This window comes from Ambystoma mexicanum, chromosome 1q (genome assembly GCF_040938575.1).
Source record: "Ambystoma mexicanum isolate Mex_15411 chromosome 1q, UKY_AmexF1_1, whole genome shotgun sequence".
NCBI lineage: Eukaryota > Metazoa > Chordata > Amphibia > Caudata > Ambystomatidae > Ambystoma > Ambystoma mexicanum.
Window position 1 is genome coordinate 836,562,151 of NC_090922.1, and position 27,761 is coordinate 836,589,911.

The 27,761-nt window shown below is 47.1% G+C and overlaps 1 protein-coding gene across 3 annotated transcripts in view; it reads right to left on the bottom strand.

The window, feature by feature from the left end:
* The window catches only part of CEP350 (centrosomal protein 350), a 2,433,119-nt gene that overhangs the window by 2,208,581 nt on the left and 196,777 nt on the right, over nt 1-27,761 (bottom strand). Inside the window, exon 1 of one of the 3 annotated variants that reach the window (XM_069641457.1) lies at nt 14,100-15,173. The exons of the other annotated variants lie outside the window; for them this stretch is intronic. The gene's annotated coding sequence lies outside the window, so the exon portion shown is untranslated. Of the gene's footprint in view, nt 1-14,099; nt 15,174-27,761 lie in introns of those variants that run through there. 3 annotated transcript variants of the gene reach the window in all.

Consider the following 27,761-nt stretch of genomic DNA (forward strand, 5'->3'; position numbering starts at 1 on the left):
AGTTGCGAACAAGTCTCTGGGAAACCCCATTCTGCGAAAATCTTAGAGACGATGTCTTCGTGCAATCGCCATTCATACCCCATGGGTAGTGGTAAATCTTTGCCGAGTACGTCTGCAAGAAGATGGAGTTCCTGTGGAACATGTTACAACAGGAACACGTGTTTGAGAGACCACTTTCAAATGTTCTGGGACAGTTTGGACAGCCCTAGAGAGGGAGTGTCACCCTGTTTGTTCAGGTAGTACATGGCCGTGGTGCTGTCTGTGAGGATCAGGACCATCTTCCCTTGCAGTTGTGTCTGAAAGGCCTTCAGTGCTTTGATAACTGCTAACAGTTCCAACAGATTTATGTGGTTGGATGCTATGTCTGACGACCAAACTCTGTGCGCGGTTTGTTGAAGCAGGTGAGCTCCCCACCCTGTGAGAGATGTGTCTGTAGTGAGAGTGGCCTCCACTGTGGGGGTGGTGAAGGATTTTCCTTTCAAGAGGTTATCCCTCGTCCACCAACGCAGCAAGAGAACGAGGGCTGGTGAGACAACCACTAGATTGTCCCATTGTCCGCTGGCCTGACACCACTGGCTGTTGAGCCACTCCTGCATTGGACGCATGCGCAAGCACGCGTCAAGAACCAAATAAATGCATGACGCCATCATTCCTAACAGTCGCATAGCCTTGCATACCGTCACCTCTCGACTGGCTACATAGTGAGGGATTTGAAACATGTTTTGGACCCTCTCGTTGGAGGGGAAGACAAGGCCGTCCTTTGTTCGAATTAGAGCCCCTAGGAACTGCTTGACCGGACTGGGGTCTAAGCTGGATTTTTTCTCGTTGATGGAGAATCCCAGGCTGAATAAAAGGTCTATTGTCCTCTGGGTATTTGACAGGCATGTCTCGTAAGATTCCCTGTTAGGAGCCTGTCGTCAAGGTAAGGATAAACTGGGATGGCTGTGGCTGCCTAACTGCGGCACTTAAAGATGTAGCCGCTGCAGTTTTTCGAGGCTCTCAGCTTTATTTCCAAATAGATGGGAGCCGTCAAAGGGCACGTTAATGAGTTTGGACTGTAAATCAGGTGCAAATCCCAACTTCCTCAACCACGCCAATCTGCGTATGATACGACACCGTCAGCAGTATGTTAATGTTAAAGGTATTTATATAGCGCACCATCCCCAATGGAGTTGGTCTCCAGGCGCTCAGGCAGATCTGTAAACAAAAAGATGGGGGGGCGGGACAGTGGGTGAAGAGAGCATAGGAAAGTGAGAGGTGGTGTACTGTTGGCAGCTTCAGTTCGGTTTTCACCGTGCGATGAACTTGGGTGTGCATATAGGATCGGAGCAGGACCGTGCGTGCTGTTGTTGTGATCTATGTTGTTTGTTGTTGTGGTGAGGTGAAGTCTGTGTGGTTTGCTGTGAGAGGTGATTGTGTGCGTTTTTGTATGAATTAACTAAGTCGAAATTTGAGGTTTTGATTAGTGGGTTGTATGTCTCAATCCCTGTAGTCTAGTTTATGCATCAGGTGTCATACTGGGTTGGTATATTTAAGTTTACTGATTGTCTAGTTTCTGTGGTGATACCGTGTCTGGTTCCAGCAGATTAAATTGGCTTAGTACCCCAATCTTAGGTAGAAAAGAGGGTTTTGACCATAAGGACAACCTTATCCTTGTAGAAGGTGGTAAACTGAGGTTTACAGGATAAGGCCTGCAACTCACTCAACCTGCTTGGCTGATGTTATCGCTACTAACAAAATAGTTTTGTAAGTTAGCAACCGTAAAGGGCAGGTATGGAGTGTCTCGAAAGGAGCACATGTCAAAAACTTTAAAACCAAATTAAGGTCTTAAGTTGGAATTTGGAAAGGTATAGGAGCAAACACATGTGACTTTAAGAAATTGAGCTAAGGGTATTTTGAAGTAGGATGCCTCCTCCGAGGTGCGCTTGAATATGGAAAACACTCCTAGATCACCCCTGACTGTTTCAATCTGGAGCCCCAGTTTTGCCAAATGCAGTAGAAACGATACCGAAAACGGTCCACATCTTTCTCCCTACACCAGCTGCAGAACTTGTTCCAACAGCAGAAGTATAATAATTTTGTTACTGGCCGAAAGCAAATCTCCATTACGCCATCCGGGAGGTCCCAATCCTTGTACCTCAACCTCTCAGAAACCATGCATGAAGGTCGAGTGTCTTGACCCCTGGATGGAAAACCCAACCCTCCTCTCGCAAGAGACGGTCCTCTCTTTGTGGAAGACGTATTGGAGGGCAGATGGATATGTCCATAAGGTCTGGATACCACGTCCTCCTGGCCCAATCAGGGCAATAAGGATCATGGGGGACTGGTGGAAACATGTACAAGAGTGGAGACGAGTCCACTACAAACGCATCTCCTAGAGCTCCTCCTGGGGGAAATTTCCTGAAGCAGAACAGTTCGCATTTTTCGGTTGACACAGGTCGCAAACAGATCCACTTGAGGGGTTCCCCAAAGGGTGAATATAGGTTGAAGGACTTCCTGAACTAGTTCCCACTTGTGGGAAACCGTGCTCTGCCTGCTCAGAGCATCTGCCTCTGTGTTCTCTTCCCCGGCTAGGTGAACTGCCGCTAGAGAGATTCCTTCTCGACTTGCCCAGAACCTTTGTCTCAGGAGGACAGCGTGGGGCAATGTGCTTGCCTTGGAAGCAAGACGATGCAGAGCAACACAGGTTTCGATCCCCGGGTCTGCGCCTTGAAACCTCTGGGTATTAAGTGGGTTACAAATAACCAATTCGAATTACAACCAGAGCTGCATTGCCTCTCTGCACAGTGGTAGTGACCCTACAACTCCTCTCTTATTGAGGTGGTACATGGCCACCTTGTTGTCCATCATTATCGAGACATTCTTTCCCCGTACAGAGGGCAGAAAGGCCTTCAACGCCAGTCCGATTGCCCTCAGCTCCAAAAGGTTGACGTGTAGTTTAGGATCTGATGGAGACCAACGACCGCCGATTGTCTGCAGTTGTGTCTGGAAAGCTTTCAGTGCTTTGAACTCTGCCAACATGCCAACAGGTTTATGTGGTTGGATGCCATTTCTGACAACCAAACTCTGTGCGCTGTTTGTTGAAGCAGGTGAGCTCCCCACCCTGTAAGAGACGCGTCTGTGGTGAGAGTGGCTTCGACTGCGGGGGTGGTAAAGGATTTCCCTTTCAAGAGGTTTTCCCTCGACCACCAATGCAGCGAGAGAACGAGGGCCTGCAAGACGATAACTAGATCGTCCCACTGTCCGCTGGCCTGACACCACTGGCTGTTGAGCCACTCTTGCATTGGGCAGAGGCGAGGAACCAAGTAGATACATGACGCCATCATTCCTAGCAGTCGCATAGCCTTGCGTACAGTCACCTCTCGATTGGCTACATAATGAGGGATCTGAAACATGTTGTGGACCCTCTCGTTGGAGGGGAAGACGAGGACGTCCTTTGTTCGAATTAGAGCCCCTAGGAACTGTTTGACCTGACTGGGGTCTAGGCTGGATTTCTTCTCGTTGATAGAGAATCCCAGACTGAATAAAAGATCTATCGTCGTTTGGGTATTTGACAGACATGTTTCGTAAGAGTCCCCTGTTATGAGCCAGTCGTCAAGGTAAGGATAGACTGGGATGGCTTGCCTGCACAGATGTGCTGCTGCCACCGCTAGTGCTTTTGTAAATACCCTTGGTGCAGATGCTATGCCGAAGGGTAGTACTTTGAACTGATAATGCTAGTCCTAAATCATAAATCTGAGGTATTTTCTGTGCGCTGCCAACATTGAAATATGAAAGTATTCATCTTTCATGTCCAGTGTTGCCATGTAATCCCCCTGTGATAGCAGTGGAATTACTTCCTGTAGTGTGACCATGCAGAACTTTTGTGGCTTTACAAACTTGTTTGCTGGGTGCAGATCTAAAACAGTGCGCATGGTTAGATCCTTTTTGGGTACAAGGAAGTACACTGAATAAATACCTTCTTTTACCTGTGCCAGAGGTACGATTTCTATGGCTCCTTTCTCCTGTAGTGTCTCCACTTCCTGCAGAAGAATGCAAAGATGTTCTGGTGTCATTCCTCTTGCTCCTGGAGGTCTGAATGTTGGGGGTACCAGTTGAACGCTATACAGTACCCGTGGGCCACGGTCTTTAGCACCCAATGGTCTAATTATTCCCTCCCATGCCTGAAGAAACTATGTTAGCTGGCCCCCGACCAGGGAGGCATGGGAGGGGACCCGAATCTTCGGGTCATTTCGAACCTGAGGACGGGGAGCCTCGGGGGGGTAGAGTTCCAGCCTCTTCCTTTGCCACGGCGCTGACCCCTTTGGGGATACAGGGTGGTGTATCCGCCATTTCCCTGTGTAGAATTCCAATTGTTTCCCGATGAGTATTGTTGTTGAGGGAAGCGGTGGCCACGAATAATCCGTTTGGACCCAGATCCTATTCTTGTAGAGGGTCTTTGTGTAATCTGGTCCAGTGTTTTTAAGGTGTTGTGCTCTTTTTTTGCGGTCTCGAGGGCCTCATAAGGAGGCCCTCGAGACCCGCCTTCCCAAACCGGTTGGATTCTTCCACGGGTTTGTTTATCAGTGACGCTTGTGTCTCTGGCTTGAATCCAGAGTTCCGTAGCCACACATGTCTCTTCAGGAGTGTGCCCCGAGCCAGGGATCAACAAGCCGTATCTGCAGAATCCAAAGTATTCTTAAGAATGCTTTGGTTCACCCGTTTGCCCTCAGTGACAGTGGTGAGGAAACTAGCATGTAGGGGTTTGGGAACCTCCTGCATGCCTTCCTGTAGTAAGACCCACTGGGCATTGGCGTAGCTGGCCAACAATGTATTGTTGTTGGCAATGCGCGTTGAGAATGCTCCTGTGACCGTGATCCTTTTCCCAAGGTCGTAAAGTCGTTTACCCTCCTTATCAGGGGTGCCTCGCCGGTTGACAAAGGGACCCCTGCCCGCTTTCGTGTAGTAGACACCACCATGGAGTCTGGGGTGGAATGACCTCTGATATACAGAGGGTCTGATGGAGAAGGGCGAAAGAGTTTTTCTATTCGTGGGTTGACACCTCTTGTGAGAGCAGGTGTGGATAAGGAGGGTGCCAGACGTTTCTTAATTGAATTGAGGAGAGGAATGGCCTGGCTGGCCGGCGGTTTCTGCTTAAGGATGTCCTCCACGAAGTCAGCTTCGGGGACTGCTTCATCTGTAGCAAAAAGTGATCAGCTGCTTTACGCAACATTACGTTAAAAGTCAATTGGTCATCCACTGGCGAGGGTTGTTGCCTAGTGGGAGTGGACTGGGGAAGAGTCCAGAGACAGGGCATCAGGGTCTTGATGATACGGGGACTGCCATGGTTGTGGTTCAACCTCATCTGGGTTCTCCTCCCATCCCTCTATGGGATCATGCATGTCCTCAGGGTTGATGAATTCTTCATCATGAGTGTCAGCAGGAATGTCATCCTCAGGTCGCAATTGTATATATCCTTTTCTAAAGAGGGGTCAAAAAGTCTTGGAAATTTAGCCTTGGGGTCCACAGGGCTGTCATCCCTTGGCCTCCTTGGTGTGGGTTGTTCTGAAAGTGAAACAAACCTGTCCATCCTTTCCATACAGTTCTCAAACTTTTCTCTAGTCCAAACAGAGGACCTAGAATGGTCTAGAGGTGGAAAATGGTCTTGAGCGGGTTCATCCGTCGAAAAGAGTCGAGATTTTCGTCTCATCGTCGAGAATAGCCCATCTTCGCCCTCAGAGTACTCCTCCTGAGGTACCAACACAGGTGAGACGTCTCTGTGCTTCTCCCTCGACTTATAGGTGGGTTCCGGTACCCCCCCCCCTTAGGCCATACTTTGATCTCAGTGGATCCTTGGGCCTTGGCGCATCCCCGGGCTGCCGCTTCTGAGAATCGGTGCCAACAATTCTAGCTAAACTGTCGGCAACGTCTCTGTGGTCGGGAGGCGCGTAGCTTCAGCCTGCGATTGCGAGGGGGTCCTCTTCGTCGGTGCCTTGTCCTCAGTGGCTGCCTTTTTCAGCGGTGCCAGGGCCTTGTCTTCTGCGACCGCCTTCTTCGGTGGAACCGGAACCCTATCGTCGCCGGACGCCTTGTTGCGATGCGTCTCGTCGGAACATGGTAAATTAGGGGTAGCACCCTTTGTTTTCAATGGCCCGGTCGATAGGCGCACTTTCGGCTGCGGGGAGGGCTGCCGATCCTGATGGTCGGCGGGTTCCTCCGGAGCTTCCGGTGTACCCATTGGCGCTGAAGTCTTCTTCGACCTGGTCGAAGATTGACTTGGGGTTGTGTGCTTTGTGCTGTGTACATGTCCCTCTTTGTCGCCGGGGTGTGACTTCCCCATAGCAGTGCCTAAGCCGTGCCTAGTGAGGCCGGGGACTATGCGGAACGCAAGCGTTCCGTTGAAAGTTCAACAACCTCCGGTTCGGAGGTATGATCGTCACTCTCGCCATCATCACAGTCGGTGGCTGCGCCAGCGGCAGAAAATTCGGCCTTCGACATACCGTAGGCCGCCCAACGCTTGACTCTATGCTCCTTTCATGTCTTAGGACGGAGGAGCTTGCAAGCCGCGCCTCCTTCCTTGTGATCGAGTGGCAAGCACCGGTTACTTCGTCTGTGCTCATCTTTCCAAGGGAATTTACTCCTACAATTAGGGCAAAACCTAAATGGAGTCCTCTCCATAGCTGAGGATGGGTAGAGTGACAAAGACCAAAAGGGAAAGAGGAAGGAAAGGCATTCTCAATTTGTATAGAAATGTCCACCCCAACCCCACTCTCCCTACTGTATAGGCCAGCGGAAGGCCCGGCCACGTGCTTGGTAGCGCCGACTGGATCACTGTCCGTAGAGTTCTTGAAGGTCTTCGGCAGAGGTCTATAACAGCCGTCGAAATAAGGGACGGATAGGGTGATATGGATATTTTATATAATTATTCGACCAAAGGTCAATGGGACAATAAGCAAAATCTTTGACGAGCTCCGCATCAAGCGACCAGTATGCTGGGCGGAAAAAAACAATCTGAGGGACCTCGACGCGCGAGGGATCTTGGGTACACTACAAGTCACGTAGGGATAGTGTTACAGGCACGCGCATGGCGACGTCCCCTTTCGATTCTCGAAAAACAAGATGCAATACTCTGCGCTTACCACTGGATGTCGGACCATATGCACAGCATGCGATTCTAAGCAGATTAACAAACATCAGAAGTGAATTTACAAGAGCACATGCAGAGTTAGCAGACTTTAAAGCCATGGCACTACTAGACTTTCCTGAGTTGGATGTATTCGTCAGTTAGCTAGGCCCGCTACTGGATGAGCAGTATTAATTTGTGAGATTTCTATTTACTGCAGGGGTGGACTCTGGAGCCTCCTAGTTTGCCACAACCCTTTTTTGGAGTGCCACATGTAATGGTAGTATATGGTCATATTGAGGACTTTTGTCTAATACGTCTGTAAGGTTGTCTTGCTCAAATGAAGGTGCTGGCCTACTCCATCCTAGGAATTATACAACTCTGGACATTAGGCTTCTATATGATGCATCTGCATGATCAGCCAGGTCTGGCTTCCCAAGATCTAGCTCTGGAGAGGTATCTACGACAGTAGCTTTCTGTAGGGGGTCATGTAGCTCGCTATCCCTGCTCTCTTCTGAAATGAAGCATTCAGGACATTAGTATCTTTATGAATATCAGAGGTATCCAACTGAAGACCACATAGGGGCGTTTCATCTGCAGTGTCATAGCCCTCACATATTGAGGTTAAGAATCTGAAAAAATCCTTTTTAGGTAGAGGTTTAAAAACCTTTGCCCCAAAAAAGTCAGGAAATAGAAAAGTGGTTGATGAATGCACAGCCGGACATCCATGGTGTGGACATCGATGGTATCAACACTTTGTCCTTGGACTTGACCCTCGATTCTACGGTTTCTCATTTCTTTGAGTATTCGGAGACTCTCGAGAAGTCTTAGGCTTATGACCCAGGCTCAAGGGCGCGCAGGGTTTTGCATTGGCCTAATGCTCATCATAGACTTTAGCACGGCCACTTTTCTTATGTTTCGAGGAGGACAGGGCCTGTTCCTCGAAGATTTTACAGATTTTCTTTCTAAAGAGTTTCCACCCATCTTTGGAGAAGGATTTAGTCGGGCAGACTACGCTCCTTTCATCTGAGGAAGAAAAAGGAGAGGGTGGTCTATGCCTTCTCTCCGATTTTTTTGATGACTAAGAGGAGTGTGTGCTCCTCGAGTAGGATCATTTTTTCGACCTTTTTTTATGAGGAGATGAGGACCCACCAACAGTTTAGCTTTTCGCTCTTAAGGCCTTACCTGTAATCAACTGACAGGATCGACAGTCAGCGGTTTTGTGCTTGACATCCAGGCACCAAATGCATATTGTATGTGGGTCTGTGATGGACATTTTGAAGCCCATCTTCGGAGTAGTAGGGGTCGAAGACAAGGCCATCGCGAAACATTTTAGTGGAAAACTGAAGTGCGCCGTAATTCTTGAAGCAATAGCATTCGCGGAAAAACAGAACTGAAGCTAACGGGCGTTGCGCATGGTTATGTACTAGACGATGACATCAACTAAGATGGAAGCCATCAAGGGACATCGGGTCGACTGTCTCGACGAAGAGCACTCTCTACCGAGAAGAATCATTTTTCCAAAGCAGCTGAAGCTGGAAACGAAGATATCATAAGAAGAGGAATACGTGGGAGGACACAATCCATTTGAAGGACTCCCTGTAGTCCTTGGAGCCGACTGCCTGACACGATACAGTCCTCAGCAGGGCACAACCAGCCCTCTCAATCTCCTACACAGGAAAGCAGAAATACGCTCTTGACTCCAGCAGCCCTGACCCTTGGCCACTACTGCACTTGGCAGAGCACTTCGCTGGTGCTTCGGGCAGCAAATCTGTTCACAAAGGGTTCCTCCACTACTACTTCTGGGGTAGGTAGCCAAGATGAAAGGAGGACTCCCTGTAGTTCTTGCAGCCGATTGCCTGCCACGATACAGTCTTTTACGCGGCACAACCAGCTATCTCACTTTCCTACACGGGAAAGCAGTAATGTGCTCTGACTCCAGTAGTTCCGCCACAACTGCACTTGGCAAAGCACTTGTGTTTTAGGAGGCCACAGTATAAACCTAAGGGATAGCTAAGACGATCATCTTGGTAAGCCAATAAGAGAAGCAGAATGACAATGAGTAGGCAGCAGCTACCCATCTCAGGGGGCAGGTGGAAAATCCCTCCCTCTGGTATGAATTGGCCCTGCAGCTTTATCCCACCCAGCAGTGGAGTGCAGGAACAGTGGGGGAGGGGGTGAGAATAGATCAGTGCTACAGGATGTGTGTTTTGGTGGCTTAGGACATTACTAAGTGATGATCACAAGTTTTCATCTGTTTGAGAATGCGCGTTTGTTTACATGAAACGTGGTGCATGTTGCTTTAAGCTGTCTGGACACCATTATGTGTGATCTCCAACTGATAGATGAAACATGAGCTTGAAGCCAGGAGTAATGACTACCTCCCTACCTCTGGAACATGGCCAGAGTGGGTTAGCCATGTTTGGTAGGGATAAATAGATTTGCTTCAAAATGGATGACTGGCTGAATTGCTAATCCAGAATATTGTACCCCCTGCAACAATTAGTGCATGCAAGATTAGCTGGTTCTTGTGGCGAGTCGGGCGCGACTGCATACAAGACATAACAAAACTGTGAAGTGGAGCCAGTCTGTTATTGGTAGGTTGCGTAAGGGTGCAGAAGTAAGAGTCTGACAAAGTGGTGGTATGTTTGTTGGCAAAGACTTTCCCCAATCACCTCCTTTGTTCTCGGTTATCTCTACCACCCGCTACATTAACCCAGGTACCTTTAGTACCGCTACTGGCTTGCTCGGGTGTTTTTGCGGTACTGCTTCCTGCTACGGGCTTCCGCACGCCTTCGGGCGGTCTCCTCATGTCCTCACCATATTCCCAGGTCTGGTCCCTCTCGGCGCCCGCTTCCCGCTACGACCGCGTGATCAGACTCTTGGTTGCTCCTGGAACTCCGATTCTCCAACCTGGACAATGGGGAACACAGCGTTGTGTTCAGCAACGCTCCATCTGCCTTTCCTGTTCTCTGCTGCCAGCCTCCAGCCGGCTCTCAGTTCCTCCAGGGAGGATCTGACCAAGTCTTTATTTATTGTTTGCTTGTTAAGCGCTTATACAATAAGAATATATTGTTTCAAAGTGCCGCAGGGAGGGAGGGTACCTTACAACACAATATTAAGAGCGGAGTGGAAGAGGGACGAACCTGCTATGCATCGTGAGTATTCTGAACGTGCAAGCGCAGAAAGGAAGAGGGAAGAGGGGGTAAGTGTTGGGGCATCCGATCTCATGGGGGAGCCATGGAGGAAGTGCTAGGAATGTTGAGTGCTACAAGGACAGAGCCGCGGGAGGTGGAAGTGCGTGTCTCCAGAGCGGAGGGTGTGCAGATGCATAGTGCTGTGGATAGAGAGGAGGCCAAGGACACTGATTCAGCAACTGTGGGACTAGCAGAGGCGAGAAGGTGGGAAGGAGGAGGAAAAGGGGAAAGTCTTAAGGAACTTCTGGAATTTGAGAAGGTCCTGCTCAAGGCGTAGGGGGAGGCTATTCCAAAGGAGGGAGGAGGAAAAGGGGAAGTCTTAATGAGCTTCTGGTTCCTGGTAGTTCCTGCAGTTCAGGAGATCCAGCAGAGGAAGAGATGCTCTCGTTGTGGATGAAGGTTCGAGTTACTGCACTACCCAGGGATGAAAACAGCCGCGGTGCTGCCCGACGAATAAAAGGTACGCTCCTTTAAATCGCGGTCCGGGTGGACTGGTGCCTGGCTATCTGGCCTCCGAGTACAGGGTACGGGAGATTCGACCAAGGCAGGTCCGGGAAAGCGATCGACAAACTGGTTGGCCCCACCAGCTCAAGGGAAGAAGGCTCTTGCAGGTGAAGATCTTCTCTCGTCGTGTGGAGAAAAGTGGCGAGACACTGCAGCAGGGCTTCACCGGTGGTTCAGTCGTTGCAGGTGTCTTTGGCTTCTCTCCTCTTCAGCTTCTTAGTTCCAGTGGTGACGTCTTGCTCTTCCAGTCCTCAGGACCCTGCTTTTATGCAAAAAGATTCCCATTCATACAGCCTAGCTGTCACTCACACAGCACAGTGGAGTGGTCTTCTTGGCGGGAGACCCTCCAGCCTATCAGGATAGAGTGCGACATGGGTTGCTGAGGCAACCCTGTCCAGAGGCCTACTCCCCCTCCCACACAATGGATCCACCCCAGACTCAGTGGCGCCGGAAGGAGGGCATCTGGGCAGAAGCCCGCCAAACGGACGAACAAATGATCCCCGACCTGGGTCAGGATTGTAGAGAAAGACACGAGAAAGATGTTATATTAAAGTTCTGGCAAATAAAACCTACCGGAGGAAAGTTAATATAAAAATGCACCAGTGGTATGTTACAGGCTGTCAGAAAAAGTGGTAGCCTCGAACAATGGGAAAATCCCATAGGGAAATATTTGCGGTCGAATATTTATGGTAGTAACCACTGCCACCAGCCAGAAACTTTTGAGAGAGGTACTGTAGGGTACACTCTCGAAAATGAACATAGGGGGGGGGAGGACACTATTAACCCCTTCCAGAACCTCCATAGTAAGATGGGTTGTACTGGTTTAGTTCATAGGATTTCACTAGTAAAGTTAATGTGGACTTTGCATGCCCTGGGAGACAGTAGTCAGCCACAGGGTATGGAGTCTATGTTTGGGGGTTGCTACGACACCCCTGTGTCACTGCACTGAAGGTGCTGTATAACATGTGAATAAAGATGGTTCCTATGGGGGAGAGAAAATCCCATAGGCATTAAACACAACAATAGCCTAGAACACACATAGCAAAAATGCCTAAGAGTGGGAAAAAGAGCCTCACTCTTAGCAGTAAAAAAAAAAAAACTCTATTGGTAAGGGAAATTAGCCATAGAATGAGAATTCTCCCTAACACTGAATACTGCTCATTTCCCTCTTGAGATAAGTCTGACTGCTCAGCCACAGCTACCAACTAAATCTTTGTGGTACAGACTCATACCAAAGGGGATTTATTGCTCTCACCTGTAGTCTTCATCTTCTGTAGTGCTCCCTAAGGGAACTGCACAGGATTCTGCCTAACAGAAGGTGAGTAAGGAGAGCAGGTAACAAGCTTCTACTACCTCTGGGTCTCTCTTTCCCCACCAACCATCATCCCTGGAACCTAGGTTCACCTAGATTCCAGACCCCTCACCCCATTCCAACCGACAGTCAGAGTCACAGTGTCACAGTGTCTCTCTAATATGTTTCTCTTTTTTTAAGGCACATTTGTTTAGGGAGTAAACATGGATGGTGCATATTAGTTTAGTTTCTTTATTTGTACCGCGCGCCGAACCCTCGGGTAACTGGGCGCTTGAATCTTAATAGGGGTTACAGATTGAACACAGAGAAATACAGACAATATTTTGGGTAATACAGATATAAATAGATACATAAAATACAACTGGAAATATAAGTGCAGGTCGACCAGAGGTCACAAAGATGGTCGTGAGTGGGAGATTCAGGTTACAGAGTTAGGCAGGTAGGTTACAACCGGCAGGGAGGTCCGTGCGGGCCAGAAACTGGGCATTCTTGGAACTTCCCGAGGAGCCAACTCTTTACTTTAGCTCTGAAGGTCCAGAATGCGGGTTCCGTTCAGAGGCTAAGAGGAAGGGCATTCCACTTTTTGGCAGCTAGGACTGGGAAGCTCGCTCCCCCTGCTCTTTTTAGTAGAAATCTTGGGACGGCTATACAGTGTGAGTAGTTGGCTCTTGTTGGTCTGGTAGGTTGAATTTATCAGCTAGGTATTTGGGAGCGGTGTTCGATAGACTTGTGGGTGATGACAAGAGTGCAGAGGGCGATTCTGTCCCATACCGGAAGCCAGTGAGCATCCTGCCTGAAGCTAGAGATGTGCTTGGATCTCGGTATACTTAATGATGCTCTTAAGGCGTTATTCTGAAGGACCTGGAGTTTTATTGAGGTTCCTTTCGGAAGTGCCTAGGTAGAGGGTGTTGCAGTAATCGAACTTGGATAACACTAGAGCCCTGACTAGTGTGAGGCAACTATTAGGCGAGAGGAATTGCTTGCAAGCGTTTGTTTGTATAGGCTGTGGAGGACGCAGTAGAGTTCACCTGCTTCTTGAGAGACAGTGTGGAGTCTAGGTATACTCCCAGAGTTTTAATCTCTTTGGCCACTTTGATTGGGTTTCCATCGATGTTGATGGAAACGTAGCAGGGGTCTAGTTTGTTCAGGCGGGCTTGGGAGCCGATGATCAGGAGCTCAGTTTTCTCGTCGTTGAGGCATAGGCATCTGCCATCCAAGCCTGGATTTCCAAGTAAATCTCATTGATTCTTTTACAATCATCTTCACAGCACCCTGAGAGTGTGATGAGAACCTGGGTGTCATCAGCGTAATTGGCGTATGCAACACCAAGGTTGTCAAGACCATCAAAGAGGAGCTTGGTGCAAATGTTGTCGAGCGTTGGAGAGAGGCACGAGTCTTGCGTATGTCTCTAAGCTGTAAGGCTGGTGTTATTACCCACAAAACAACATAATGTGGATAGTAGGCAGAGGCACAGGAATTATTTATCATCATATTCTGAGGTGCAGTTATTTGGATGCAATTATCCTTACACATTATTAGAAGAACGTTCTCCTGGCCCTTGAATTACTTCATTAAAGTGGCACTTGAACTCCAATCACATTTTTTTTGACACATTTCTTTTAATTGCCATTAATCCATCAGCAAATGTATTCTTTCTGAATTTCTTGACAGCCACATCAGTTATGACACAAGATATTTGTGTTTTGGAATACAAGTGACATGAGTGATTTTCCAGTGGCATAAAACAGATTTTTCTCTGCATAGAAGTAAGTTTGCAAGGTACTTTGGCAGATGTTGAAGTCTTGGACTGGTTGAAGAGTTGTCTGTATAATTACATATGACAGATTTAATTTAAGCCTATGTGTTTAGGAAAAGTGTCGTAAGATTTTCAAAGAATTGTAGTGGCTGGGAAAGAGACATTCCTTTCCAAACTCTCGTCTGCGACGGTAGTTCACTAAATATGCATGCTCACAAAGTGGCTTACCTCATTAGTCAGTTGCACACGTAGAAAATAATGTGCACACAACAGCCAACCAGTTCCGCACATAGAAAAAAATAATTAAGAGGGAACATTGGTTGTGTTTATTCTGAATCAGCAGTCAGAAGAGAAACATCGGAGTGCCAATTTCTATTATAACAAATGCAGTATTGTATTTAGTTTCGAGGTACAGCATCATATTTCATCTTCACCCTCCAAAACAATCTATTGTGGCCCTTATTTGTAATGCATAACTAAATAAGCAAATCAACAAACAGAAACCCCATTACAGAATTTAAAAGTAATATTCCAACAAAACCCCTTCCGAACAAGCAGGGCAAAGATCTTAAAGGAATAGAGCGCTCAAAATTATTATTGTCCCGAGCGTTCGGGCATGTGTTTTTAAGCGTACGTTGATCGATCGTACAAACATTACCTATGCACCTTACCGTAGTTTTCCTCAATTTTACACATGCGAAATCAAGCAGCAGGGCACGGCCATCTTGTGCTAATCTTATCCGTTGCCACATCGCCCTAAGGTGAAGTTCCCTGGAGGCACTAAATCATTTTCCCAGCCCCTGAAGCTGACATCACCATTCCTAGCGATATTCTCCTCCTATCTTCATGACTTTACTGGGCAGCGTAGCCAAACGCACCCAGTCAACCCCAAGTCTTGGCATCAGTTGACGCAGAACCCGGAATATCAACACATACTATCACAGCACCAGCATCCCAATTGTGAATACAAAACATTATTCTTAAAGGAAACCGCAATGCTCTGCAATTTATAATGTGCTTTTATTTCAAAACAAACGCTCCGAGAACATCTGCCGATTTCCATATTCCACCACATTGGTAATTTCTTTCTTTGTTCTCGATCCACAAATGTTTAGCGTGAGTCACACAGTACTCCTTTGGGTATAAGAAGTGCATTGGACGCACTGTGATTCGCAAGGCTTCGGCATCAGCTTGTTACTGGGCCACCGTAAACAATGTCAGGTTGCTCCTTGTCGTTGGTACAGCGAAAGGTCATATCGGCCAGGGGCGATCGTCCCAAAACAGCGTGATAGACAGCCATTTAGGTGTATCTGCAACTGCCTGCTGAAGAAGCCATCAGTTGGTATCTGGAACGGATGACATTCGGAGAAAGGGAGGATGTAGCTGTGTAGAAAACATTACAGAAGTGTTTCAGTAGCAGTTCTTTATTCCGATTTATAAATGTGCCCATTCATTCTGCACCATTTGAAAACTAATGATGAACACAAATGTGAAAAAATGGAAACAGAAAACATTGAGGAATTTTGTAGCCTACGATGTGCTTCAGAGGTTACTGCTATGGAGTATGTTTAGCTTGCAATGGGATGCCGATGCAGAAGCTGACAGAAGAATTCGAAGAACACAGACGGCATTTTAATGGAATATTAGCGTAGAATTTGGTGTTGGTGGAACATGTGGGAACCCAGACGTGGACTCCATGCATTTCAGAGCTGGACTGCCCATGTGCCCGGGACAGACAAACACACACAGGTTGTTTTTGCGTGTCATTACAATATGCCAAAAACAACAATCCATTACAATGTTAGCCAGCAATACCGGTCATAAAATGAAACCTTGACTCGATCGTCTATAAACTCATCTACAGTAAAACGTACATAATATTCAGCATTTCCATTCTCTCGGCGTAACGCAGAGTGTCCGTTCAGATCAACAAATTTTCATGAAATTACATGGTCCTTCGTCCAGTTTTGGAATGGTGAACCTTATCATATTTGACGATATTACACACCTCCCTTCATTCATTTATTCCGTTCCAAATCCTTCCTTTCTTCCAAGGACGAAAAACAAAATCGAACCCAATACTGTGTAGAATGCGTGGGGGTGCACAGCTCACAAGCAAAATTCAAACGCTGTGACCTTCACTCCCATGGGAGCGAATAGCCCTGCAGACCACTGTGGCATTTGAAATATTTTCGAAAAACAAACAAATTGTTTGCTGGCATCCACCAATGCTGTGTGAAATTTCTAGCGATTTACTTTTTTTTAATGAAAACAGAGTTAGTTTACTTCCAAATGCCTCTGGTGAACTGCTCACTCTCCCAGCGCCTCGCACAGCCAGCTCCCACCACCTGTCAGCTCAGCCCGTCTCCTGTTCTCACATCAATGCAGCTATTCATTTTTGCAAGTAGCGAGTCTCAAGACCTGACAAAATGTGCTTGTACGAGAATGTCAGAGCAAGCCCTGCTCCAACCTTAGTGCACAATCGTCTCTGCTCACTGACTCATGCCATCTCCAACCCTCTCCTGCCTGGTCGCGGTCCCCTGAACCCATGGCCCCTGTTCCCTTTGAACGGATCTGGTCCCCAGACCCTACCCCCCTGCACCACCTGAATTCACCTCCCATATACCTAATCATGAGTGGTCATATATTTTGGCAACACTGACACCTATCCGCACTGTTTGAAATCGTAAGATTCCAAAGGCCGCAAATCAAAGATAGGCCCCTCTGATAAGGCATCTGATAGCAACGACACCTAACACATGCCCCCATAAAAATATAGGTCCCACAATAGGTGCATTCTGACCTATATGTATCCTTTTGATGCATGAAAGTACGTTGAACGTACGAGTAACACGTTACGTCACATCAATCAATTCTGTATGAAAGTTATCCTAGTGTAGTCGACTATGCCACACAGGTTTTGCTTCTGTGACCAAAACAAACATTGCATAGAAAAATATATGATATAATTCCATCTTTCTCACACATTCATGTAAAATAATTTTTTTACTATGTGTACCTTTTTTTAACAGATTTTTCAACATTGCCTGCTTGTATGGTTTATGGTTGCCGTTCTAAGACCCATACCAAACCTAAGGGCACAATAATGCATATATTCCCGAGACATAATAAGAGAATGGGTCAGATATTGTGGATTTGCGCCGGGCGAGCTTGAAAATAGAGCCCAGGATGTCTTTGGGGACTTGAGCGGCCATCGATTCCGCATCTGCAGCCTGCACTTTATTCCGGATATGTACGACCAATCGCAGTACACAAAGAAGTATCGACTCAGGACGTCTCGTAAATTGCTTCCAAATGCAATTCCAACTCTATTCATGTACACGCTGCCTCAGGTGAGTCATGGTTCATGAATTTGCTGTAGGCATTGGGGTACTGAACAAGTAACTACATAAACAGATTGGTTTTGGGGTAAATGTTTCTTACTAAACTTTGCATATTTGCCAGATTGTATTTCTTTATAACTATACCCCATTTTGCTAGACATCTGTCCGTTTTAAGAGCATCATAGAAAAGTATGTATGAACACAGAAACTATGCCATAGTGCCCTTCGAAATAAGCATAATCTTTTTGTAATCTGTTGCTTCACATGGTCAATTCTTTTAGGTGAGCATATTGACTGAAGCACAGACTATCGGTAGGGACGACATCACCGACACGTCCCGTATACCAATGGTGAGCCATACAGACTTGCTGAAGTTCATATTATTGACAGTTGGACCTTCCCACATATCTAATGCAAATCTAATTTTCCCTTTACCACTTCGTGCCAATGCACTGAAAATGAAGGAGCAAGATTCTGCACCCATTTCTTTTCTTCGCAGTCAACAAAAACTTTGAGCGCCTATCAGGTAGTTTTATTTCGCTTTTTGATTACGGAAATGTATTCTACATACAATTTTAGATATGACAGTTCACGTATCCTGTCGTTTGTTTACATAATGTTTAATTTATAGGTTTTTATTTATATGTGCCATTGTCTGCATCCGATTGTCTGTTCAATTTCACTGTTTTCATCCATACTAAAACAAGTACTGTGATACAGGGGGATGCTGGTACTTCGACTACAATTACATCATCCTCTGGAGCTGGTCCAGAGTATGAGGTATGGGTACTGACAGTTCCCTTGAATGAAATCCTACATCTGATATCATTAACTATTAGATACCGTTGAAGCGTACATGGTGTTTGACACCTTGCCCTTTCCCATCCATGCCAGGCCCCTTGGCAGCGCACACCCACAGGTGCGAACTGCCGTTGATAATGGAGGGGTGGGGATGGATGGGCATGAGGCGTGCAGACAAGGCCCGGAACATCGCTAAAGGGAGAGACACACTTATGTGGATTGCATGGGCACGGTCTGCTTCAGGGGAGCCTGCCTGGAGACACTGTCGGGGGAGGCCATGTGAACAATGGCCCCTGCGCGGACGATACCTTGATTCACTGAAAAATTGAAACAACCATTCATCAAAGTTCTGTTGTATTTTATCATGTTGATGCCACAAATGTACTACACATTATATACTTCGGGTTGCAGCACAGTGTGGGAAAATCCCCTGTACTGACCGCTGCCAGTGGGGAATGTGGCTCTAATGGCACCAACGCCACAGGCGGGTATTATTCGAACGCGGTACCCAAGCCTCCCATGAAGCCACCATGTAAACGCACGATAGGCCACCAGCCTGTACCACCTGTGGAAGAGAAACATACAAACTGTATTTAAATGAACATGATCAGGGTATCAAACCTTAGTTGAAAATGCAATCTTGTCCCCTATGGCATAGTTGCGAGTACAAATATTACTTCATGGATCAATCAACTTGGGCTTTAAAGTGTAGACACATTACAAAAGTGAATAGCTATGCATTCCGTAACATTTGGGCACAGAGAAATATTTTGTATTGGTTGTACGTGAAAGACGCATAAGATGACCAGTATTATTTCCCCAAATCGCGAGTGATGTATAGAACTGCAAGACTACATTAATTTGAGGGTGATGGATCAAAGTTACGACAGTACAGGAGACAAACAAGAAATATAAGTGGCCTAAGTGGTCAAAGTGACATCAAATCTAGAGTGCACTTACTCGTTACTTGGATTGCGAGGGCGAACTGGCGCGAAGTTCGTACATAATCACCATCATAATCCTCAACAAGGACCTTGTGAGGCACACTGGCTTGAAGTCATGCAGCTCGGTAAAGCATAGCGGTGGTGTGCCTTCTTCCAATATGTAAGGCGAGCATCCAGAGTTTTCTCTGCAGCAACAGCTCTCCTCCTCGGTTGGCATGACCTTGCACTGATTGCAGGTACACCAGGTGGAAACGTCTTCCATGCGACTAGGCTCAGGCTCTTGATCCAGTGATTCGTCCTCCCAATTGTGGTCCGAAGCCCCACCGTTTCTGCAGCTTTCTCTTTCGACTAATTCCACCTCTGAATACTCTGGCTTGTACTAGTAGGGCTGTATTGTTGCCATTATACAACAAAATTAAAATAGAGAGTAATGATAGTACTAGTATCTGTTTGCACGGGCTACGAGCAACGAAGAGAGCTGAACAGAGCAGAAACGAGCCACAGGATACACAAAAAAAAGACAGTGAAACAATTGAAAACAACTCTGATGTTGTCTGACGAGAAGCGGTCAGTTTATACTTATTGAGAAAGAGGCGTCCTGCCATTTCCATGGAGACATGCCATTAGCTGGGGCGCAGAGAACGTTTACACGAGACGTGCTTTGGCGTTGTGAAATGGGCCATACGCGTCTAGTGATGTCAGTTTCAGGGGCGGGGGATATGATTTAGTGCCGTCAGGGCAATTCACCTTAGGGCGATGCAGCAACAGATAAGATTAGCACTAGATGGCTGTGCCCTGCTGCCTGATTACGCATGTGTAATAGTGAGGAAAACTATGGTACGGTGCAAAGGAAATGGTTGTACGATCAATCACCACATGATCGAACGTTCGGGACAATAATATTTTTGAGGGCACTATGCTTTTAAACCTCAGAAAAATGGTATGGCCATGCAAAGATCCTCATTCAATGGAAGAAAACTGATTGAGCTTATGTACATGTGCAGTGCAGTACAAAGATGAGAATACCCACGTACAGTAATTCAAAAGTTAAAGAATCTTCTCTAATATCAGGGATTATACAAGAAGAACAAGTTACTTACCAACTGTAACATTCTTTCGACTGGATGTTCCTCCCACGTATTCCTCATCTTGGATATCTTGTCTCCCAGGTCTGCTGCTTCAGACCATTTTTTCACCAGAGGGCGCTGTGCTGGAAGCCGCCGAGTTGAAGTCCCTTGAGGGCCGTCGTCGAGCGTCGACGTCATCCGCAGTATTAAGGGCTTGAGCCGCGCCCGTTACCTCAGTTCTGTTTTTACTGTATTAATGGTCGCATCAGTTGATCAGGCTTTCATAGTCCCTTGGCTCTTAGGGAAGTTCAAGTGCAACTGGCGTAAACTGTACGGAGGGGTAGGTTCGATGAGGAATACGTGGGAGGAACATCCAGTCGAAAGAACATTAAAGTTGGTAAGTAACTTGTTCTTCGAATGGATTGTGTCCACCCACGTATTCCTCATTTTAGATAGGCTCCCAAAGCAGTATGAATTTGGAGGAGGGAGTACCAGAAATGTCAATCATGGACTGAATGAAGGACGGCTTTTGCAAATAAGCCTCCTTGATATGATGTAGAGTCCAAGCAGTAATGCTTCACAAAAGTGTGCATTGACGACCAGGTGGCTGCAGCACAAATATCCTGCCCCGGAACACCCTTCTAAAGAGCCATAGAAGTAGCCATGCACCTGGTTGAATGAGCTCTTAGCCCATCTGGAGGCTCTTTCCCAGCCAATTTGTTGCACTCCGAGATTGCTAGAATTATCCATCTGGATAGAGTTTGCTTAGACACTCCAAGGCCCCATTTGTGTCCTGTATATCCAACAAATAGTTGGTAACTTTGCCAATCTAAAAATATAGATACTGAGAGCCCTTTTTAGGTCTAGTCTGTGCAATCTCTCCTCCTCTTTACTTGCATGTTGAGGAGGGTAAAAAAAAAAAAAAGGTAAGGTAATCTTCTGTGACAGGTGGAAATCAGAGACTATTTTAGGTAAGAAGGATGGTTTGACCTTTTGAATGACCTTGTCCCCTATGGAAAATGGTGTGAGGAGGTTTACAAGAGAGTGCCTGCACCTCACTCACCCTGTGGGCTGAGGTTATAGCCACTAACAAAAAAAATGTCAAAGTGAGGACCCTTAACGGGCAAGAATGTAAAGGCGCAAAAGGGGCACACATTAGAAATTTGAAAACTAAATTTAAAACCCAGGTGGGAACCTGAAAAGGCATTGGAGGGTACACATTGTCAGTCTTTTTAGAAACTGGGTAACTAAAAGGAATTTTAAAATAAGAATCCTCTTCCGAGGACCGCTTGAAGACAGATAGCGCTGCTAAGTATCCTTTAATAGTGCCAACTTGGAGCCCCAAATTGGCTAAGTGTAAAAGGAAAGACAGTACTGTCGGAGTAATGCATAAGAATGGGTCCACATTCTTATCCTTGCACCAGATACTGAACTTGTTCCAACAACACCGAAACAGGGATTTTGTTGCTAGCCTCTGGGCCAAAAGCAAAAACTATTACATTATCCGTAAGGTCCCAATCCTTATTTCTCAGCCTCTCAGAAACCATGCGTGAAGGCTGAGTGTCTTGACCTCTGGATGGAGAACCTGACCTTCCTCTTGCAAGAGAAGATTCTCTCTTTGTGGAAGACGTATTGGAGGGCAGATGGACATGTCCAGAAGGTCCGGGTTCCACGTCCTCCTGGCCCAATCCGGGGCAATTAGGATAATGGTTTTCCTGAACTTTCTCAACCTCCTGATTACATGAGGAATCACGGGGACTGGAGGAAACGCATATAGGAATGGAAATACCCTGTCCACCACAAACGCATTCCCTAGAACTCCTCTTGGGGGGAATTCGCTTGAGCAGTACACTTCGCACTTCCTGTTGACACTGGTCGCAAACACATCCACTTGAGGGGTTCCCCAAAGGGCGAAGATCACTTGAAGGACTTCCTGAGCTAGTTTCCACTCGTGAGAGACTGTGTTCTGCCTGCTCAGAGCGTCCGCCGCCATGTTCTGCTCTCCGGCTAAGTGAACTGTCGACAGAGATTCCTCCTTGCATTGCCCAGAACCAGAGCTGCATTTCCTCCCTGCATAGTTGTAGTGATCCTACGCCTCCTCTTTTGTTGAGGTAGTACATGGCCACTGTGTTTTCTGTCATTATTAGGACATTCTTTCCCCGTACAGAGGGCAGAAAGACCTTCAGCGCTAGTCTGATTGCCCTTAGCTCCAAAATGTTGATGTGTAGTTTGGGCTCCGATGGAGACCAACAACCGCCGATTGTCAGATCCTTGGTGTGGGCTCCCCACCCCGCGAGTGAGGTGTCCCTCACTACCGTCATCTCCGGCGTTGGTTGCCAAAAAGGTTCTCCCTTGAGGATATTTTCCTTGCAAGCCCACCATAGAAGATATCGAGCCACTCTGCCCAGAACATGCAGAAGATCTGACATCTCCCCCAAAAATTGGGACCATTGAGTCCTGAGGGCCCATTGAAGGGATCTCATCCTCAATCTGGACTCTGGCACCAGATAAATGCAGGATGCCATGAGGCCAAGCAACCTTAGAAAATCAAAGGCCGGCAGATGTTGGGCATTTTGAAACTTTTTTACCATCTGCAGAATGTGGTGGGCTCTCTCCTCAGGAGGCGAGGCTTTCCCTGAGGAAGTATTCAGGACTGCTCCTATGAATTGGAGTTTTTGACTTGGAGTCATTTGTGACTTCTTCTAATTGATGGAGAAGCCCAGTCTGTAAGTAGTAGCAGGTCATGGCCAGGTGTTCCTGGGCTCGTTTGGGTGAATTTGCCCGATTAGCCAATCGTGCAGTTAAGGGTAGACGTGAATCCCCCCTCTCCCGAGATTCGCTGCCACTACCGCCATCAGCTTGGTGAAAACCCTTGGAGCTGAGGTCAGCCCAAATGGCAGAACCCGAAACTGATAGTGAGAACCGCCAACCACGAACCAAGGTGCTTTCTGTGCTTGAGATGGAATGGCACATGAAAGTAAGCATCCTGAAGTTCCAACGAAACCAGCAAGTCCTGAAGCTGAAGAGCCTGAAGGATCTGAGAAAGGGTCACCATCTTGAACTTGTCCTTCCTGAGGAATTTGTTCAAATTTCTTAAATCCAAGATGGGTCTCAATCCTCTGTCCTTTTTGGGAATGAGGAAATATGGGAAGTACCAACCCTTGTTCCTCTCTGCTAAAGGTACATGTTCTATTGCACCTTTCTCTAGCAGGGATGAAATCTCCTGCACAAGGAGCGGGTCTGTAATGTTCACAGAATTGGCTCCCGGTGAATTATCTTGCAGTCTTTGTTGAAAAGGAAGGCAATAACCATGGGTCACGATCTCTAGCACCCAGGCATCTGACGTAACGCCCCACCATCGCGCCTTGAAACACTTGTGTATAGGCACGTTACAAATGCCATATCATACCATTCGTTCAGATACCGAGAGATCTTGTCTCCCGATAGGCAGAATCCTATGCAGTTCCCTTAGGGAGCACTACAGAAGATTAGGACTACAGGTATATGCAATAAATCCCCTTTGGTATCAGTCTGTACCACACAGATTTAGTTGCTAGCTGTGGCTGAGCAGTCAGACTTATCTCAAATGGGAGAGGAGCAGTATTCAGGGTTTACACAATAGGACTACAGTACTGTGGGACAAGGAAACACTGACCAAAGCTTTGTATCAAAAGAATATATATATTTATTTTACACACTCTTAACCCTACACACAAATCACTATCATTATAGCAAGTTAAAACAGTCAAGAAAAGTATACACAACTCCCCATTTAAATTGTAGACAAGTTTGAGCTAGAGTGAAAACCGAGCAAAATGGCACTTCAACAATATATAAAGGGGAAGGAAAGGTGGTTATAAGAGTTTAGGTGCACCAACACATTTCCTGATGAAAAGCAATCTAGAGAAGGCAGTTGTAACAGAATTAGCCAGAGTCAATAGGCCTGTGCCAGTGTCAGTGTTACGAGGCAAAGTGCCCAGGTTCAAACGGTTCTAGTAGCTGCAGTCAAGACTTTGTTTAACGGTTGAAAAGGAGGGTGCAGAAGGTAAAAAGACAATGTTAGACGATAGGGACGGCCAGCCCAGAAGGTAAGAAAAGGATTTAAAACACCTTTAACAGTACCTGTTAGGCAGAAACCTGTGCAGTTCCCTTTGGGAACACTGCAAAAGATTTAGGACTACAGGTTTCAGCAGTAAACCCACTTGGTGGCAGTCTGTACCACCCAGATTTACCTGGTGGCTGTGGCTGAGCAGTCAGACTTCCCTCAAGAAGAGTTAGGCAGTATGCAAAGTATACACAATAAGTACTCAGATACAATAATACAAGCAAACACTGACCAGAGCTTTGGTATCAAAGTATATAATTATTTATTTAAAAACACACTGTTTGAAACACTCCGGCACTCTTATTTGTAAAACACTCTAAACACAGTTACTATTATAATATATACAACCCTTATTCCTTATCAGATAAGTCTTAGTTAACACCACTTATTTCCATACAGAGGTGAGCGCTTAACTATAGATGGCACTCCAATAAGTTTATGAAGAAGGGAGGGGAAAAAGACAGAATATGGAAAGGTACACCACTCTAAGATTTAGGAACACTATTAGCAAGGCAGAAGAGCAACTTGTGAGCCAAAGTCCATAGGCTGGGCCCACTCTTGGAGAGAGCAGAGCACAAATGCGCTCAAGATCACACAGTTACACTAGGCTTAGAAAGTCTTGCAGAGAGTTCGAGAATAATTTAGAGAGGCTCAGAAAAGTTTAGCCAGGGTGTCCCAGGCTAACCCAGGTTCGAAAGCCGGGGGCTAAATCTACCCCGTACAGTCGGTGGCAAGGGAAGCCAGGCGGAACACGGTACCTTAAGTGGGAAGGATCCTCCAGCGGTGGCAGTTGTTCCTGGCAGCAGGTGCAAGTCTCGTCGTCGTCCAGGGGAAGAGAAGCTCTCGACTTGGAGGAAAGATGAAGGTCGTTGCACTGCCAGGGAAGAAGCCAGCCGCAGAGTTTTCCGGTTAAAGGTACTACCCTTTATTTCGCGGTCGTGGTAAAACGTGGTATTCCAGTTGCCGGGGTGCTTGGCACAGGCAAGGTGGCCACGAGATGCGTCGGGAAGGCGAAAAGACGGTGAAACTGGTTATCCCCACCAGTCAAAGGAAGAAGACTCTCCGGCGGGAGATCTCCTCTGTCGTTGGGAAAAGTGGTGAAACGGTCCAGCAGGGCTCCACCGGTGGTGTCGTCGTGGCAGGTCGGCTCAGCTTCTCCCTCGTCGGATTCTTAGGTCCTGTGGCGACTTCTGAAGTTCCAGTCCCCAAAGCCCTGCGTTTATGCAGAAAACCCCCATTCACTCAGCCTAGCTGTCACTCAAACATGCTAAGTGGTGAGCCGGCCGGCTCACCACTTGGGCCAATCAGGACAGAGTGCGACTTGAGTTGCCTAGGCAACTCATTCCAGGGTGCCTAAATCCCCCTCCACCCCTCCTAAGTACCCCAGACAGAGTGGCACCACTTTGGAGGGCTTCTGTGGAGAAGCCCGCCAAAAAGTGGAACAAAGGGCTCGACTTGGGTTGGAGTCACAGAAGAGAACACAAACGCCATTTTAGAACAGAGTTTTGGCAAAAAATACCAACCGGAGAATTAATAATAATTAAATAAACCGGCGGTATGTTCGAGGCTATCGTAATTAAGTAAATAAAGATAGTAGCCTCGAACAATGGGAAAATCCCATAGAGAAATATTCGCTGTTGAAAATAAAAAGTAGTATCCACTGCCACCAGCCAAAACTCGACCAGGGGGGACGGAGACGTGCTCCCTCGACTAACAGACCCCGGGGCAATCGAATTGCCCCAGCCAGTACGTCTACAATATGATGGTTTGTACTGGTTCTGTTCAAAATTCAAGACTAGTAAAGTCAATGGTGACTTTACATGCCCTGGGAGACAGTCGCCAGTCCCAGGGTATGGAGTCTATACTAGGGGGTCACTATGACACCCCTGTGTTACTGCACTGAGGGTGCTGTGTAACACATCACAAAAACACATGAAGCCCTATGGAGTAAAAGACCCCATAGCCCATTAAACACATCTAGAGTCAAAGGAACACACTCAAATCATGTCCAAGAGTGAGGGTAAAAGAGTCTCACTTTTGGCAGGAGAAAAAAATAAACCCCAAAAATCCAGCAAAGCTGCTGGGGGACTCAATAGGTTTGGAAATTCAGCCTAAACAGAGAATTCTCCCTAACAGTACCCAACGAAAAAAGTAGAAGAGGCTCCTGCGGTGGAGGTAGTTCCTACAGTTGGGGAGATCCAGCAGAGGAAGAGAGGCTCTCGTCGTGGAGGAAGGTTCGAGTTACCGCACTGCCCAGGGATGAAGCGGCCGTGGTGATGCCAAAACAGAATAAAAGGTACGCTCCTTTAAATCGCGATCGTGGTGGACGGGTGCCTGACTATCCGGTCTCCTAGTGCTTGGCACTGGCGATTCGACCTAGGCAGGTCCTGGAAGGCGATTGGCGAACTGGTTGGTCCCACCAGCTCAAGGGAAGAAGGCTCTTGCAGGTGAAGATCTCTTGTCGTTGGAGAAAAGTGGTGAGGATCTGCAGCAGGGCTTCACCGGTGGTTCAGTCGTTGCAGATGTCTTCAGCTTCTCTCCTCTTTGGATTTCTCAGGTCCAGTGGCGACGTCTTATCTTCCAGTCCGCAGGTCCCTCCTTTTATGCAGAAAAACCCACATTCATACAGCCTAGCTGTCACTCACGCAGGAGGGTGGTTATCCTGGCGGGATAACCCCCCAGCCTATCGGGGCAGAGTACGACTTGGGTTGCTTAGGCGACCCTGTCCAGGGTGCCTACTCCCCCTCCAACACATCCTGTCTACCCCAGACTCACTGGCGCCTGAAGGAGGGCTTCTGTCCAGAAGCTTGCCAAAAGGACGAACAAAAGGCCCCGACCTCAGTTTGGATTACAGAGAGCGACACGAGAAAGAAATATGAACAAAAATCTGGCACAAAAAAAACACCAGAGTAAAGGTAATATTAAAATGACCCGGCGGTATGTTAAAGGACGTCATAAAAAGTGCTAGCCTCGAACAATGGGAAAATCCCATAGGGAAATATTTGCGGTAGAATATTTATGGTAGTAACCACTGCCACCAGCCAGAAACTTTGGAGAGAGGGACTGGACAGTACCCTCTCGAAAATGAACACCAGGGAAAAACTATTAACCCTACCCAGTACCTCCATAGTAAGATGGTTTGTACTGGTTTTGTTCATAACTATTGACTAGCAAAGTCAATGGTAACTTTGCATGCCCTGGGAGACAGTAGTCAGTCCCAGGGTATGGAGTCTATGTTTGGGGGGTCACTCTGACACCCCTGTGTTACTGCACTGAGGGTGCTGTGTAACACACATGTAAAAAGATGTTACCTATGGAGTGAGAAAAACTCCATTGCCCATAAGGACAAAAATAGCCTGAAACACACTTCAAAACAATGTCTAAGAGTGGGAAGAAGAGTCTCACTCTTAGCAGGAGTAAAAAAATAAACCCTGGAAATCCAGCAAAGCTGCTGGGGGACTCTATAGGTAAGGGAAATTAGCCTTTAAAGAGAATTCTCCCTAACGCTTCCCACCGGGGTCTTGTGGGTGAAGTCCTCAGAGTGGCTTTGCAGCGGCTGCAGAATTGGCTGAGGAGGAAGTAGCCGCTGCTGGGGCCGATTTAGCACCTTTCCCACCACGAGAGAGTTT